General features: G+C 41.5%; 1 protein-coding gene across 7 annotated transcripts in view; it reads right to left on the reverse strand.

Annotated features, from left to right (window-relative positions):
- DPYD (dihydropyrimidine dehydrogenase) overlaps window positions 1-18,011 on the reverse strand; it is a 680,031-nt gene that overhangs the window by 633,933 nt on the left and 28,087 nt on the right. The window lies entirely within an intron of this gene.

Raw genomic sequence — 18,011 nt, forward strand, 5'->3', positions numbered from 1 at the left:
AATATATGACATCTAGTTGCAGCTCTAATCTGAATTTGTAGTACATTCTATTGTTGTATGCCTCTTACCTATCGTCTATACACATGCCAGGTAATTCTTTTCCATTATATTTTTCTTGGTAAGCTCTACATTTTGAAAATAAAAGACCACATAATGTTGCTTCATCATTTCCAATACCTAGGACATGCTTCTAAAGTCCTAGTGAGACACTATACAGCATAAATTAATTATCTCTCTCCTTCAATAAGTTTTTCTATGGCATGGCACAAATAAATGTTTGTCTACATTGATCATTTCAATACTGCTCTAAACAACAGACAAAGACATACAATGATTTTAGTCCTACTTCTTCCCGTGACAAGTTTTAATATCTCTCTGAATTGTGTAAGTTTTTGTCAATGGACCCCTCGCGCCTCTATCTATGGCTAAATGCATCATTTCCTTGTATTTTATTAATAAAGCAACTGAAAAGTTATTTTTATTACAGCTGAACAGTGATCCAAGTAAAATTCATTTAGTCACATTACTTTTCAGAATGTCAAATTTACATACTTGACTGCACTTTCAATAGCCATTGTCTTGACTATTAGATCATACTCCCCACCTAGAGTATGATAGCCTAGTATGTGGATTCCAAATGCTCTATTATCACCTAGCATATTGTTATGTAACCCATTTGCAAAATTTGACTATGTCCCTGTGACGCCCCGGGTCGCCCCGCGGCGTTTGTCCCAAGGGCTCCCTCTTGTCCTAGAGCTCCGAGTCCTTCAGTTTCCCTTTTTCACGCGATTATCTTCGTTTTCCCTCTCCCTGGCAAGGCGGGAGGGGAAGGGGGGCCCGGGCCCGTCCCCTCTCATGGGCCCCAGCCCAGGGCCCTAAGGGTTCAGGTTCAGTTTGACCTGAACCCGGCTGACGGGGTGCGACCCCTTAACACATCAGCCCACCAGTCAATCCTGACTCTGCCCTGGGCTGCTTCCTTCCTCTCTGGCACCGTCGTCCCCCGGCGTCCCTCTGCCCGGCTCGGACCACTCACCCTGTGGAGTACTGCTGCCACCGCTTGCCTCCACCTGGGCAATACGCTCAACTCCTTCTCCTCTCCACCTCGGTGCAGCCGGGCCATTTTAAAGTTGGTGCCGGGGTCGCGACCCCAGCGTCTCCCAGCGACCCCGCCCCGCGTGCCTGGGCTTCCCCCCGTTGCCAGGGCGACGTGGCTGACGTCTCCCCGGCACCCGGCTGACGTCCTCCGGCGCGCCGGAGGCCGGAGCGCTCCGTGTCGCGGCCGAACACCCCAGGCAGAGGCGGGCGGCGTGTGGCGTCCCGCCATACAGTGTGGCTTGGGCGGGTGCCCCCGCCACGAGCGGGTCTGCCCCGTCACAGTCCCCCTCCAGTGGCTAAACAACATACAGGATAAGAGTCTACTAGTATTATCAGTTAACCCTTCACTTCAATTGATCAGTTTGGATGGTGTTCCAGATTCAAATCTTACTAATGACCCCAGGGGAGCATATTGCTATTTTCAGCCACTTGAATTTAAGGGGGGTTTCCCCCCAGTTTTACTTTAAAAAAGAATACACACGCATGCACATGCAAACTGTATACAGGCGGTCCCCGGGTTACGTACAAGATAGGGACTGTAGGTTTGTTCTTAAGTTGAATTTGTATGTAAGTCGGAACTGGTACATATTATAGGGGAAACTCTAGCCAAACATTTCTCCAGAGCTCAGTTTTATTCTCCCACACCTCACTTCCCTCAGTCCTTTATTCTCAAGCTGAGGTGTCTGCTGAAAAAAGCCGCTCCGCGTCTCCCTGGTCTGCTGGGGAGGGGGGGGGCGCTAGCTTCACGTCTCCCTGGTCTGCTGGGGGGAAGCAGCTGGTGCGGTGTTGCTTCACCCCGTTTGTAAGTAGGGATCCGATGTAAGTCGGATCCATGTAACCCGGGGACTGCCTGTACTTTGCCATCACAGGGAATAAAATATGTATATTTTCTTATTGCTCATGGTGAAGCTGTATGAAGCTCAGAATGAAAGTGGGTGTTCACTGCTCCTGACAGCCTGGCAAACAAGTGGCTGAAGGACTGGCTACACCAACACAAATAGTGTGTTGTAATCACTGCTCTCTCTGGGATGGGTGATTGATCAAGGTCTTCAAGATATTAACATGAAGACTTTGTAAACTAAATAAATGAATAAACTTAAAAAACAACAAATAGTCTAGCAGCACCTTAAAGACTAACAAAAGATGTAGATGGTATCATGAGCTTTTGTGGGCACAACCCACTTCATTAGATGAATGGAGTTTTAAAAGTCCAGATCCAAGAATAAGTAGAGGAAGGAGGGGGGAAAGAAGAGGGCAAAAATAGTGAATTAGAGTGCTCAAGTTACAAGAAACTAAGAAGAACAATTTGCACTTTCTTTAAGTACCCATTGTTTATTTGGTTAAGTTATTAGGATGTGGAAGGTAGTTGTTGGCCGCCAATGTCTTTATTCATACCTCTGTGATAGGAATCTAACTTGTAAATTAAGTTGAGTTCCAACCCTTACCTGATTATTCGGCTTGTGGAATTGGCCTGAAACAACATGGTGACTTTAAGATCCATGAATGAGTGCCTGGGCAGGTTAAAGTGTTCTCCAACAGGTTTTTGTGTGTTGCATTTTTGGATATCTGATTTGTATCCATTAATTCTTTCCCATAGAGATTGTTCAGTTTGGTCAATATACATGGCAGCAGGGCATTGCTGGTATTTGATGGCATAGATCACATTAGTAGATCTGCAGTTAAATAAGCCCCTGACGGAGTGGCTGTTGTGATTGGATCCATTGGTGAAATTGCTTGTGTAGATTTGTGGACAAACTTGGCACTGGAGCTGACTGCAGGGGTGGGTTTCTAGATGATTATGATGGAGGTGTGCTGTGTGGTTTCTGGAAAGAATTTGTTTGAGGTATTCGGAGGCAATTTTTATCTTCAAGTCAGCAGCATGGGCACCCACATGGTGTCAGCCATGGGCACCCATATGGCCCCACAATATACCAATGTCTTTATGGCTGACCTTGAATGTTTCCTCCACTCTCACCCTCTAGCTCTACTTACACTACATTGATGACATCTTCATCATATGGACCCACGGGAAAGAGACCCTTGAAGAATTTCACAGGGATTTTAACAACTTTCACCCCACCATCAACCTCAGCTTAGGTCAGTCCACATGAGAGATCCACTTCCTAGACACTATAGTACAATTACATGACAGACACATTTCCATGGCCTTATACCGGAAACGTACCGATTGCTACACTTACCTTCATGCCTCTAGCTTCCATCCAAGACAAATTTCTCAATCTATTGCTTACAGCCAAGCCCTAAAATATAACTGGATTTGCTCCAATGCCACAGACAGAGACAAACACAGGATTTATTTATTCTTGGATCTGGACTTTTAATACTCCATTTATCTGAAGAAGTGGGTTGTGCCCATGAAAGCTCACAATACCATCTACATGTTTTGTTAGCCTTTAAGGTGCTGCTAGACTATTTGTTGTTTTTTTAATTTTGTCCATTTACAGACTACCCCAGCTATCCCTCTGATGCAATTAAATGAATGTTATACATTTACTCTAGATCTTCACCTAATTCAAAACCCTTGCCTCAAACAGACATACACAATTGTAATAAAGGAAGATGAGGGGTTCAATTTTGAAAAGTATTTAAGTGACTTGAGAGCCTAAATCTCATTTTCAAAATTGACATAGAATCCTAAATCCCATTGATTTTCAATAAGACACTTCAACAGCCTTAATCAGTCAGATACTTCTGAACATTTTACCCCTATCTTTTAGAGATAACATAGTGTTCCTAACTATGAATATTACAATTATCTCATCAGGCTCTGAAATGAGTTACACTTTTCTAGTAATATACTATAACAGATGTACTCCTTTGGGTATTGATCTATTTGGTTTCAATATTGCAACAAATGGTGGGAAAACCACCAAAGGAAGAATCTGCATATGTAGAGTATGTTCTAGAATTAATGCAGAAAAAAGGTCTGGCATTGAATAGAAGTAACGTATATTTTAAGAGTTTATTACAATAATTACCTACATAAATGTAAATCCCTTTCGAGATTATATGCAGACAAATCATCATATACTTTTAAAATAACAGCAGAAACATATACTGTATTTAATATTATACACATAATTCTAGTTATTATTTAAAATAGCCTAAGTGTGCAAATGTAATTCCATTATGATTTATTATTGTCAAATTGCTCAAACAAAATGTGCTGTACAAATGCATTCTGTTGAACGGTAATTAGATCCAATATTAATGGAGAAAACAATAGTCTCATACAGGTTTAATATGAGGAGCAAAACATTCAAAAACCTCTCATCATATACATGCCCTAACAAGAGACTATGTACAATCAGTTTAATATTGCACACACCCTTTTCAAACCAAAAGACCAGGCTGATCATTTCCTGATAGCAAAAATATTTTTTTATTTCACTGAAATGAAAATATAAACAGTACAGTTTGACTTATCTGAGTAGAAGAAATGAAGGCAGCTGCAAATCTGTGTAGGGTTAATGGATCTGTGGAACAGATACCCTCCAAAGAAAAACTGATAATCTTAGGGGCAGATATTATTGGGGAAAGCAAGAAAAGATCCAAGGTAATTCTGTTCGTAGTCTCTTTACTCAATATCAGCCTATAATATTTACAGATGACATTATTTCTTGAAATAATTTCCCCCAAACCTCGAGTGTTAGGGCTACCCAGACACTGCTGGCAAATGTTTTTTCAAGAGCTATGTAATTTGCACAAACATTAGAACACAAATAGTATCTAAAGGAGTGTTTTAAGGAGGAGGGAGAAAAATGTTCTCCTTAGCCTCTCATGACAGAACAAAAAGCAATTGTCTTAAATTGCAGCAAGGGAGGTTTAAGTTGGACATTAGGAAAAACTTCCTAACTGTTAGGGTGGTTAAACGCTGGAATAAATTGCCTAGGGAGGTTGTGGAATTTCCATTACTGGAGATATTTAAGAGCAGGTTGAATAAATGTCTATTAGGGATGATCTAGATGATGCTTTGTCCTGTTTTGTGGCCAGGGGACTGGACTTGATGACCTCAAGTTCTCTTCCAGTTCTAATATTCTATGATTCTATGAAAAATCCCAAATACAACCTATCCAATATACTTAAACTTACAAGTACTGGCAAGAAAATTGAGATTTTTGCTGATAAATAGGATGTGAAGAGCTTTCTGAGGCAATAAGGGCTATTTACGGACCATGGTCGCATGATACCACACCACTTCTGTTCAGGAGAAGTCCATGTATTTTAAAGGTATAGAAGCAATTAAAGTCAAGATGTCTGAATCAGAAGCCAACTGTCTCTGATGCTACTATCTAATCTATACCTCAGCAGACATGAAAGAGAATCTCTTGCTCACACACATGCACCAAGAACAATAAGGCAGCAGGGTCAGATAGCATATCAGCTGAAGTCTACAAAAAGTTTGAAGGTGAAGAGCTGGTAAGAAAACAACACACACTTTTCTTCATATGTCTGATATAATGAGAAGATTTTGGAAGAACTGAGAAATGCCTACATTGTTACAATCTTTAGGAAAGAATATGTCAGAGTGTGGAAATTATCGAGACATTACTACAACAGGAAAAATTCTTGCCTGTATTTCCTTAAACTGATTACTTCCCCTTTGCTGAGGAAACACTACCAGAATGTCAGTGCAGTTGCCAGGATCCCCTGCTGCAATATAACCAATATGATCTTCATTGCCTTGCAAATACAGGAACAGTCTCGAGAGCAAAATGAGGACCTGTACATTGCCTTCATCGATTGAACCAAGGCCTTTCACTATATCAATTGTGAAGCCTTGTGGAAGTGCTAGAAAGGTTTGGCTGCCCTCCAAAATCTGTAAAAGTCCTAAGGCTTCTTCATGATCGTATGACTGCCACTATTGTCTATAATGGCCTGGAAATGAACCTTTTTATCATCAAAACTGGGTAAAGTAAGAATGTGGTTTTGCTCCAGCCTTGTTATCTATCTATTTAGCAGTCATTTTAGTCCTCACTAAAGGCAGTTTCCCCAATGGAGCTAACATCCAATACAGAATGGACGGGTAGCTTTTCATCTTCAACATCTCTGCTAAAGTCTGAAGTTCTTAGGGGTACATTACTTCTTTATAATATGCTCATGACTGTGACATTTTCATGTACACTGAGAATGACCTTCACTCCTCACTGGATTTTTTTTTTTTTTTTTTTTTTTTTTTTTTTTTTGGCACAAGCTTACCAAAGCCTAAGACTCTCAATATTGTGGAGATTAATGTATTCCATCAGCCTGCTTCAGACCTTGCACATGACCCACCACAAATCACCATCAAGGGGCAGACTGTGGAGCACTTCTTACCTCAGTAGCCATCTTTCTCAAAATGCAAACATTGACAGTGAGACCAAGTGCACAAGTATCCAGGGCACAAGTGCTTCTTTTGGGAAATTACTCTGACATGTTTTCATAAACTATGACCACTGACTGGACACCAAATCCAGGTCTATGAAATAATTGTTATTCCTACACTCCTTTCTGGATGTGAAATCTGGGTGAATTGTTGATAGCACCCTAAGAGTTTGGAGAGGTACCACCAATGTTGTCTTGGGAAGATCTTTCATATCAAGTAGGAAGATCACTTCACTAACCCCAGCACCATCGCTGAGGCCAGTGTCACCAGCATTAAAGCAATGATCCTCATACACCAATTCACTTGGGCTAGACATTGTGTATAGATGACAAACTCTCAGCTTCCAGAAGACAAAGTTAAGATGGAAAGATGTTGCTTGTTGTCCAAAGACAGTCTGTGTTAGTTGTGCAATTTTAAATAAAACATTTGGATGGATTTTTGGTAGATTATTTTTAAATGTATTTTACATATGCTCTGCTTACATATGTTCAGAGATCTTCTGGTGGCCAGAAGAAATGCTACAAAGATACACTGAAAGTGTATCTCAAGGAAACTGATGTGGATATAAGTTGGGAGGAGCAAGCTACCAACCAATCTCAATGACACCATAACCTCCACAAGGCAGGCATCCTCTTTGAGAAGTAGTGCTTTGCCCTCTAAGGTCAAAAAAACAAAGAGACAAAAAGGGAAACAAAAGAACTTTCTCTCAGTAGGCAGCTGGCCCACCAGAAAATGTCTGTACCTACTGCAGGCAGATCTGCAGTTGCCAGAATCAGACTTCTGAGTCACCTCAGGACTCAAATGTAAATCTCTGGCAAAGATTATCCTCAAATCAAGGGACTGCCAAATTCCAATGACAATGATGGATTAATGATCAGAACAACTCCCTAGTATCATTTCTGACTTCCTTTAAAGGGAAACAGGGGAATATAATAACAATAATCCATGTCAGTGACACCCTTAGTGTCATGTTCATGTAAGGCCAGTGCTATATGGAGGTTAAATTATTATACCATGTGATGGATATTGGCTGAGTTCCTAGAGATCATTTCTACTTGGTTCCCCAAGAACTCAGTTCAGCTCTAATTTTATAAAACTCATATTTTTTAATTTGTCCTATTGCAAAGCTATGCTAAGTTGATCAGATTCAAGAGTAAGGAGATGGTCATAGGGCATATCACACATTTTATGTTATACAGTAAACCTAAAAAAAGTTACACTTTGTAGAAATAATGGAGACACCAGAAGACAAAGTTAAGATTGAAAGATGTTGCTTCTTTTCCAAAGACAGTCTATGTTAGTTGTGCAATTTTGAATGAAACATTTGGATGGATTTTGGTAGTTTTTTTTAAGAAAAACAATGTATTTTACATATGCTTTTACATTTTAAAAAATGCTTGTTTTTAATTTTGAGGTCTTTTGCTATGTTGTACACAATGTATTACAAGAAACCAAATAAATGTTTTAAATTTGCATGGCTTAGCTTTGCCAGATGGGCCACTGATATTTTTAAATTATGTTATATTTCTGAAATTTTCCTTTTTGTAAATTGCAAGGTTGAACAGATGACACATTTGAGTTGATTACATTTTAAATAGTAATTAGTTTAATTTACTTTTTGAGTATGTTTTGGTGTTTCTGTGTGTGTGTGTGTGTGTGTGTGCACATATTTTTTTATATAGGGATGATAACTTTTTTGGCCTAGGCTCTAATAATTGCTGTGTTTTCACGGTTTATTTATTTTTAAACTTAGCACTACAGTTTATTTACTTATGTTTGAATCCATGAACATGCCTAGGTTACTTCACCACTAGAACATGCATAAGCAGTTAAACCATGTAGAAATTTCTAATTTTTAAACAGACTTTAATAAAGCCATTTATTGTTAAAATATGTAAATTCGATAGTTCTCATATTTAGAGTGGCCACCACAATTGATTATTCATAGATACACTTTTTGGGAAAGGGACTTTTGTTTTGAAGGCTGTAAATGCATTCAGAGGAAAAAAGATAGTGGTTTTGTTTGTCACCACTTGACATCCCCATTGCATAATTTGTTTGATTACTAGGGATTTCATGGGCATGGCTACATTGAATTTTACTGTCATAACTAGGTTTTATTGTATAACTAAGCATTATTAAACCTTTCAATGTTCTTTTTAATGCTTTATTATTTTAATACCCCTAATTAGTCTCCTCTTAGCTCTGTCACATTAACTTGTGCAAAACTTCTTTTAATAGTATGTACCTTGTGGCGTTAGGCCTATCTTTTATGTCTTTTGCATATTTTTTACTTAGTACACTTTACTTGAAAAATCATAGTCACTAAATTCCATTCTTGAAAGCCAGCTCCTTTTTTTTTTTTGATATATGCAAATTGATAACAGGCATTATGTTTTCCCTAACCTTTTAGGTATTTTTTATTTTTTTTACTTTTTTTTTTAACAACTTCTATTTCTTTTTTGTGCTTTTTTAATATTCCTTTCCTAACATTGCACATATTATTTGTAAAGTTTTAGCCACCAGAAATATTCCTTTTAAACTTCTGCTTTGATCAGCTTTATCATAGAATAAACAAAAAACAAAACAAAATCCCTGATATTTTTCCATGACTGCCAATTGGCTCTATATTTTTGAAAATTCCAGTGTCAGTCAACTGATTTTTGCTGTGGTCTGTAAGTAATTTTTAAAGAGACCTCTGACATGCTCTGCAAAAATTGTTTTTAAATGCTGCTCTCTGGAGTTCCTTTTTCATCCAGTCTCAATTTCCTCCTAGTATTTCTCTGGGGAGTCTGTAACATAGGTGGCCAACAATAACTGTCAGGCGGTTCTTGAGCCCCTGGCTCTGCCTCAGGTCCCACCCCCCACACTCCACCCTTCCAGCAAGTTCCCAGCACTTCTTCCCATCTACTCCTCACCTCTTCCCACCCAGTTCTACCTCCACATTCCACTTTTCCTCTCTCCCGCCCCACAGCCTCTTTAACACCACACAACAGCTGATTGTAGCAGGCAGGATACACAGGGAGGAAAGGAGAGTCACTGATCAGTGGGGCCCACCATTTCATGAGAGGCACTGAGGGGAGAGGGGAAGCTGATAGGGGGTTTCCAGTGGGTGACCAGTACACACAAATTTTTCCCCACGGGTGCTCCAACCCCAGAGAAGCCACATAGTCAGCATCGTGGAAAAATCTAAGTGCCCACCCTTAGATTTAAACTACTTCTTCAGCATAGTACTAATCTTCTCCTATGTAAATCCTCTTATATCTTTCCAGTGCCATTTCCCTTAATGCTAAGTTGCAACTCTTATGCTAAGGGGAGCATGTGTGCAGACAAGCAGACAAACAGAGCTGAGTCATGACATAACTACATTGAGACTCCTCCAAGAACTCTTCAGTGTGGTCCCCAAGAGCTCAGTTCAACTCCAGTCTCATCACGTAGGTTCCTTTATACAACAAAACCATGCTCAATTGATAAGATTCAAGCATAGGGAGTGGGTAGAGGACACACCACATATCCCAAACCTGATCCTTTATTATACATTTACATATTACATTGCATTTATTATACAATGCATTGTGTGTTTTAAGATTGCCTTGGTTTGTTTGTAGGAACCAATGATTGTACAGCATGCCATGCACTGTCCATGTATGAGTTACTCGTTATCTCCACCTTGTATTGACTCATCTTGTCCATTTTAAACTATTCCTCATCTTCGCTAGTGAAGCCATTCTATTTTAGCTTGCTGATCCAGTTAGCTCTCTAATCCTGTAACCCAAGAAATGAGGTGTGACCTATGTCCAATTATTCACATCAAGCCAAGCCTTCACTATTAAAACAAACTTTCATTTTATCATATATTGCTTTTCAGGTGGGAATATGCTCATTATGCTGCAAGTTCTAAAATGTTATCAACTGCTCATATTTAATGCACAGGAGAATGAGTGACATATAAAGATGACTAAGATGTTTTTAAAATTTTAACAACTTGTGATAAATGGTTATGTTGACCTATGTAGGCACAACAATATAATTTCTAAATAAACTGTAAGCTATTCATTAAATGTTTATTGCTACAAAGCTTCTATTTAAATACTGATTAAAACTATATACATAGTGCATAACATGGACTAATCTTCTATCCAACAATGAAAATGTGAAGATAGTGAAACAACAAAATACATTATAGTGACCAATATGTCAATAATTTGTTTTAGTAAATCAAAACGTAAAATTATTTAAAAGTAGTCATTCTGGGCAGGAATTCCTGGCTCTTAGTCTCCTATTCAACCATCCTCAGGCAATATTTTCAAATAAATTCAACAGAAGACTTGATAAGCCAGGAATTGCAGACCACTAATAAAGGCTTTTGACCTTAGGTAAGTCACTTAGTCATTCTATATCTCAGTTTCCCTCATCTGTGAAATGTTGTTACATGAATTTGCAACTAACCTAAATCTCACCCCAGATTACTCCTGTCTCATCAAAATGACTTCAAACAAAGTCACAAGGTGCTGTGGCAATTAATTGTTTAGTTAAATGTCTATTCAGCACTATAAAATGTAAAGCTGCTGAAGATCTAAGGGTTACTTTATATGTTTGAATAGCAAAAAGATGACCAGAGTAAGTATTTGATGAGACTGACAGGAGAGAACAGCTCTTGAGCTCCTCCTTTGCTGGCATTGTTTGAATGCCCAAGGTTGTCTTTTTCCTCTCTCTCTGATCAGCAGTGGGAGCCCACAGACTCCTGAACTCTGCCTCAATTTCATTGACAAAAGGAGGAGCCCTTTTATTTAAATCTCTATTCCTCAACCAGAGGAGAAAACATCACAGAAAATTCTTCCATGGACCAATCCACTGAGCATGGCTAGACTTAGGGTTGTTTACCCCCTTTATATTGAGCTTTAGAGAATGGCATATACTACAATTGGTCAGTTACTGCTGTATTTATATTAAGTTCCAGCAACTTTTTGACCACATCACTGTGTGTCTGTATCAAGTTAACTTTTGCATCTAATATCACTGATGCACCAATGTTCGTCTGTCCTTTTTCTAAAACCCATACGCTTTTCCTTCTCTATGGGCCAAATGTCAATCATAATGTAAATAGGCGCAATCCCATCACCTCCGATTACCTTCAAGTTGTATTTTTTATGGTATCTAGACTTAGAATCTTTTTCCTGGGTGTCTGGCTGGTGAGTCTTGCCCACATGCTCAGGCTTCAGCTGATTGCCATATTTGGGGTCGGGAAGGAATTTTCCTCCAGGGTAGATTGGCAGAGGCCCTGGAGGTTTTTCGCCTTCCTCTGTAGCATGGGGCATGGATCACTTGCTGGAGGATTCTCTGCATCTTGGGGTCCTTAAACCATTTGAGAACTTCAATATCTGAGATATAGGTGAGAGGATTATTCTAGGAGAGGGTGGGTGAGATTCTGTGGCCTGCATTGTGCAAGGGGTCAGACTAGATGATCATAATGGTCCCTTCTGACCTTAAAGTCTATGAGTCTATGAGAATCCTGTTTCTGGATTGGTATCTGTTCTGGATCACTGTGTCCGATCTTTCAGCCATGACTCATGCAATTATCTCCCGAAAAAAACTACAGTACAGTCCCAATTATCTGACCTAAACAGGACTAACATGTGGTCGGATTACCGAATACGTCGGATGATAGGAACTCTACTGTATGTGTCCTGGCCCCATCCCTGCCTGGCCCTGGCCCCTTCCCTCTCTGCAGCTCCCGGGCGCCCGGCCCCGCTCACTGCCCTGTCGCTCTCCTGGAGCCGCTATGCCACTCCTGCCGGCACCGCTTTGTCCCTGGGTGCTACAGGGAGGGGACGAAGCAGCCGCCAGCAGGAGTGGCAACAGCAGCTCCAGGAGAGCGATGAGGCAGCGAGTGGGGCCGTTCTCCCTGCCCACACCCTGGAGCTGCTGATGCCTGCAGCTTCTGGGATGAAGCGGCGCTGACAGAAGCAGCATCAGTGGCTTTCGGGCACGGGGTGGGAGAATGGCCCTGTTTGCTGATGTCACTCCTGCCAGCGGCTGCTTCGTCCCCTCCCTGTAGCACCCGGGGATGAAGCGGTGCCGGCAGGAGCAGCATCAGTGGAGAGTGATAGGGCAGCGAGAGTGATAGGGCAGCGAGTGGGGCCATTCTCCCAGCCCACACCCTGGAACCGCTGATGCCCTTCCTGCCAGCGCCGCTTTGTTGGGAGCTACAGGGTTGGATAAAACAGAGCGTCGGATTACCGAAGGTCAGATAATCGGAACTCCACTGTACTTTCCTTTTGACTATAATCTTTTCATTGTTTCTCTTTCCTTATGTTACACACTCAGCCCTGAGAGGTGAGGTGTGTGGTTTAGTGAAGAAGGAAGGAAGTATAATTGGTTCATTAATATGGAATTTGGAACAGACTTTGGGAATAAAGGCTAGATGAGATCGTAACACCACCGTATCCTTGCTGAATGTTGTGTACAGTGGTGTTAACATCAGGGCTGCGAGCTCACTGATTCTGTGGGCTGACATTATAGCCAGCAAAAAGACCAGCTTGAGTTTCAACATGCGGATTGACGCCATGGCTAAGGGCTCGAAGAAAGGACAAGTTAGTGTCCAGCACTGGGTCCAAGTTCCAGAGTGGAGGTGGGGGTCTGTGAGGTGGATTAAGATTTGCCAATCCTTTTAGAAATGTTTTGGTAACTGCGTAGGCAAACACCAAGGTACCATCTATGGAATGACAGAAGGCGGTAATTGCCGCTAATTGTACTTTCAAAGAGGCAACCACGAGGCCCATTTGCTTCAAATAAAGGATGTACTGGTAGTTGAGGATCTGGTGCAGGAGTGATGCACATGGGTTAATTTGGTTGTTGAAGCACCATGTAGCGAATGTCTGCCACTTTCCAAGGTAAGTCGCTCGGGTGGTGTCCCTTCTACTGTGCATCAGGACCTCTTTGACTTGATCTGAGCAGTGATCTTCAGATGTGCCGAACCAGCTAGGAGCCAGGCAGTTTATGTGTAGGGTCTGAGGCTTTGGATGGAAGAGAGATCTGTGGTCCTGGGTGAGTAAGTCCGGTAGGATGGGGAGGGCACATGGTGCCTGCACAGACATTCGGTAGAGGAATGGGTACCATGGTTGACGTGGCCAGGTGGAGGTTATGAGGCTCACCTCGCTCCATCGGAACTGATCTTCTCCCAGACTCTGGGTATAAATACAACTGGAGAGAACATGTATAATAAGGCAGTCCCTCAATGGAGAAGAAAGGCGTCTCCTAGGGTACGTCTAGACTACACGCGGCTTTCGAAAGAAGCTTTCTCTAAAGAAACTTTCAAAAAAGCTTCTTTTGAAAGAGATTGTCTCGACAGCCACAACTTTTTCGAAAAAGCGATCCACTTTTTCTAAAGAGAGCACCCAGGCAATCTAGATCAGTGTTTCTTAAACTGTTTTCTGTCATGAGGCAGTCAGACAGCAACAGAATTCAAAATGGCCACCCTTAAATGGGCAGGCAACCTTTTTTTTTTTCTCCTCGATAACTTCCTTCCTCCCCCCTCCAACCCTTTTCCCCTGACTTTTTTTTTTACTCAACCAAAAATCCTTGGTGTTCCTCATAAAAAAAGTATTTTTTGGTGTTTCTCAGTCCTAAAAAGTTTAAGAAAAACTGATCTAGATGCTCTCTTTCAAAAAAGCCCTGTTTCCAGTCAAGAACGCCTTTTTTTTTGAAAAAGATCTTTCGAAAAAAGGCACTCTTCCTCGTAAAATGAGGTTTACCGCTGTCAGAAAAACTGCTGCATTCTTTTGACTTAATTTTGAAAAAAGGAGGCGGCAATCTAGACACAGGTGACATTTTTTCAAAAAAAGGCCACTTTTTTAAAAAAAAAAACCCTGTAGTCTAGACATAGCCCTAGAATTCCTGACCGATATCTGCTCTCGAGCAATAAAATAGGCATTTTGCATTCTTGTAGGTGCTAAAAAGGTCTACTCGTGGAAACCCCAACAGTGAATAATGTGATGGAGGACATTTGTGTGGATTTCCCACTCATGGCCATGTATGAAATGCCTGTTCAATGAATCTGCAATAACATTGTTGGCACCGGGTAAATATGATACTATTAATGTGGTCTAGTTGCAAATGCACTTGTTCCAGAGACAGATTGCTCTGCACAGAGAGATTGGGACCATGCTCCACCTTGGCGATTTATATAATACATCATGGTGATGTTGTCGGTAAGTATTCTGGTGGTTGTCCCACTTATGTAGGTCCGGAATTGTCTGCAGGCATTGAAGACTGCCCTGAGCTTGAGAAGATTTATGTGGAGAGATGCTTCTGTTGTTGACCATCAACCCTGTACCATCATGCTGTTCATATGGGCACCCCAGCTGGTGAGTGAGGCGTCTGTGATTATCTGTACCGAAGTTTGAGGCTAGTGCAACGGAATACCCTGTAGGAGGTTGTTTGGTTCGGTCCACCATTTTAGAGATATGAGAACATGAACCGGAGGAGCCACTAACTTATGGATATGGTGCCTCATAGGGGTATACACTGATGCCAGCCAGTGCAATGGAAATGTAGCCTTACACTGAGGACTACAAATGTTGTGGCGGCCATGTGGCCCATCAGTTGTAGGCATGTGAGTACTGGGACAGTTGGAGCATGGATCAAGATGGACAATAGATCCTGGATAGACTGGAACCATTCAATGGGTAAGTAGGCTCGTGCTGAAGAAGAGTCGAGTCACACGCCTGTGAAGTTCAAGGTTTGAGATGGTTTGATCGTGGACTTCTGTTAGTTGATTATCAGGCCTAGGGAGTCGAAAGTCTGTCTCGCTCTTGTAAACATATGATGTGTCTCTTCCCGAGAGCAGCCTTTTATAAGACAATCATCGAGGTAGGGGAAAATTATAACACCCCTTCAACGCAAGTGGGCTGCCACTACTGCCAGGGTCTTTGAGAACAAGGTCAACGGGCAGCACTCGATACTGGAAATGCTCTTTGTTCACTGTGAAACAAAGGAATCATCTGTGTGCTGGGTGGATGGCGATGTGGAAATAAGCATCCTGAAGGATGAGGACTACAAACCAGTCTTCTTGTCTAAGTATGGTATTATAGTGGCTAGTGTTACCATTTTGAACCGTTGTTTCCGGGGGTGCTGATTGAGCTTCCGGAGATCGAGTATGGGTCTCCACCCTCCCGTTTTTTTTTCTGGGTGAGGAAATAGTGAGAATAAACCCCTTTCCCCCTGAACTCTACCAGTACCATCTCTATGGCTCCAATGGAGAGGAGATGATGGATCTCTTGTTTTAGTAAGTCCTCATGAGAAGGGTCGCTGAAGAGGGATGTGGTGGGTGGGGTAGTTGGAGGCAGAGAAAAGAAGGGAATGGTGAAACCAGATGACACACTTTCCAAAACCCAATGGTCTGATGTAATGGTGGCCCACTGGTGATAGAATGGCCTCAGGCGATGATGAAACAGAGGGGCACCATGATGCTCCAAGTTGACAATGGGAGTTATTTGCGTGCCCTCGACCGGGGAGTCAAATTTGCTGCTTGTTAGCTGGCTGGTTGGGGGCATGATTGATCTGAGTGCATCTCCTTCGAGGACCTTGCTTCAAGCATAACTGATCAAAGATGCAGTGCTGCTGTCTGTGATATGGGTACTCATGTAGTCTCTGGTACGGGCTGTAATGCTTATGCCTGTATGGGGGCATGTACATCTCTCAAGTCCAGAGGATAGTTCGCGAATCCTTGCCCAAGTGGAGGACCTCATCTGTTTTTTCGGCAAAGAGTTTTTGGTTTTCTAATGGGAGGTCCTCTACGTTACTTTGAAGTTCTTTCAGGACTTCCGCTGATACTAGTCACAAAGACCTTCTCATAGCAATTGTTGTGGCCATGAAATGGACAGCTGTGTCTGCGACAGAGTGCAATCTGAAGACCAGTCCTGGCCAAGGCATAACCCAGCAGTGCAGTTGTCCCTGAAGCCTTCTAGCCTATGCTCACACTTCTTGCCACCTCCTGCCGACTCTCCTGAGGCTGCAGCCTGCCAGTGACCCTTCCTGCTCTTCTGTCCGCCATACAGCCCTCTCTACACAGTGGCCACCCCCTGCACGGGAGGTAGTGCTGGATCCAGTGATGGACTGCTGGACTCTGGGGGTCCAATATCATTGGAGCAGCCCCATGCCAGGGCACCATATGTTTCACTGTAAATCCACCTCTGTTCAGGACACCATCTTTCTCTCCCCTCCCCCCCCCCCTTGCCTTCTCCTATTTATTTCAAGTTTTCTTATCACCTAGTCATAACTCAGGTCATCTGAAGAAGTGGGCTGTGCCCACGAAAGCTCATATCATCATCTACATGTTTTGTTAGTCTATAAAGTGCTACCAGACCATTTGCTTGCTGTTTTTTTCCTGTAACAGACTAACTCAGCTATCCCCTGAAGCTCACTGGTATACGTCAGCTTTCACTATACATTAAAAGTCACAGGAAAATTAAATTAGGGATACTATGCCAAATTCAGCCAAGTAATAAGCCACCAAAATTCTCTCAGACCAGAACTCTGACAACTACTGTATACATTTAAAAGCACAGTAATCTTAATATTTAAAAGAACGTAATCTACTTTTAAACCATTCAGCCTTTTTTCATCAAAAAGCTATTGATGGCTGTCCTCCGATCATGTAAAAGATCATACTGCACAAAAAGAATAAAAGAAGTGACAGTCTTAACTCCAAGTTTCTTGATTATTGTGAAACACTGTGATCTTAATTTTTAATCAAAGACTGTATGACTTTCGCTGTTGCACAAGGAACTCAAAAGAGCTTTGTCACTGCTCGCTAACTTGTAGGTAAAGTTTTTTTTTTTTGAGTGGTTCACTGTAAATAAGGTTTTTCTTACATCTGCATTGACATCTTACAATATACTTATGAAATATAAAAGGATTTCAAGAAGAAATATAGGTCTAAACAGAAACCATATTCTGTGGTCTTGGATGAAAAATTTCATTGCTAATACTATAAGTAGGTATTGTTTTTCTTTATTCTGGGAGTATGTCCTGAAACCATCACCTCCCTAACAGCCAATCTCCACTGATTAAAATGTCCATTCTACAAAAAATATGTGATTTCCTAACCCAAAAGCAAACTTGTGTTGGTGATGAGTCAATTAATGAAAAGTGAATGTTCTATGGACTTTGCTCATGACAGAAATTACCATTGACCTTATTGCTGCATTAAGTTTAATCATCAACAAAATTAGTTGAACATTGAGCAAAGCAGCATTCTGAAAATCTGTTAAAGGTGATCTCTAAATTCTAACAAACAAACTTTGTCTGCAAACCTTCCACAGTGACAAAATGCATGCTGGGGGTCTAAAACATGAAGTGCTTGAAAAACAGATTGCCTAAGTATTTAGACTCTGTTCCAAGAATATGCCAAATATCCATCAGTACCAGGTTGTTAGAGATTCTGTGTTTCATAAAAAAAAAATGCCCAGACTAAGCTAGGGGAAACTTTACTATGTTGTGACTGAAGTGCAAACATAGAAATTACAAT

The sequence above is a fragment of the Pelodiscus sinensis genome, chromosome 9 (assembly GCF_049634645.1).
Source record: "Pelodiscus sinensis isolate JC-2024 chromosome 9, ASM4963464v1, whole genome shotgun sequence".
NCBI classification, from domain to species: domain Eukaryota; kingdom Metazoa; phylum Chordata; order Testudines; family Trionychidae; genus Pelodiscus; species Pelodiscus sinensis.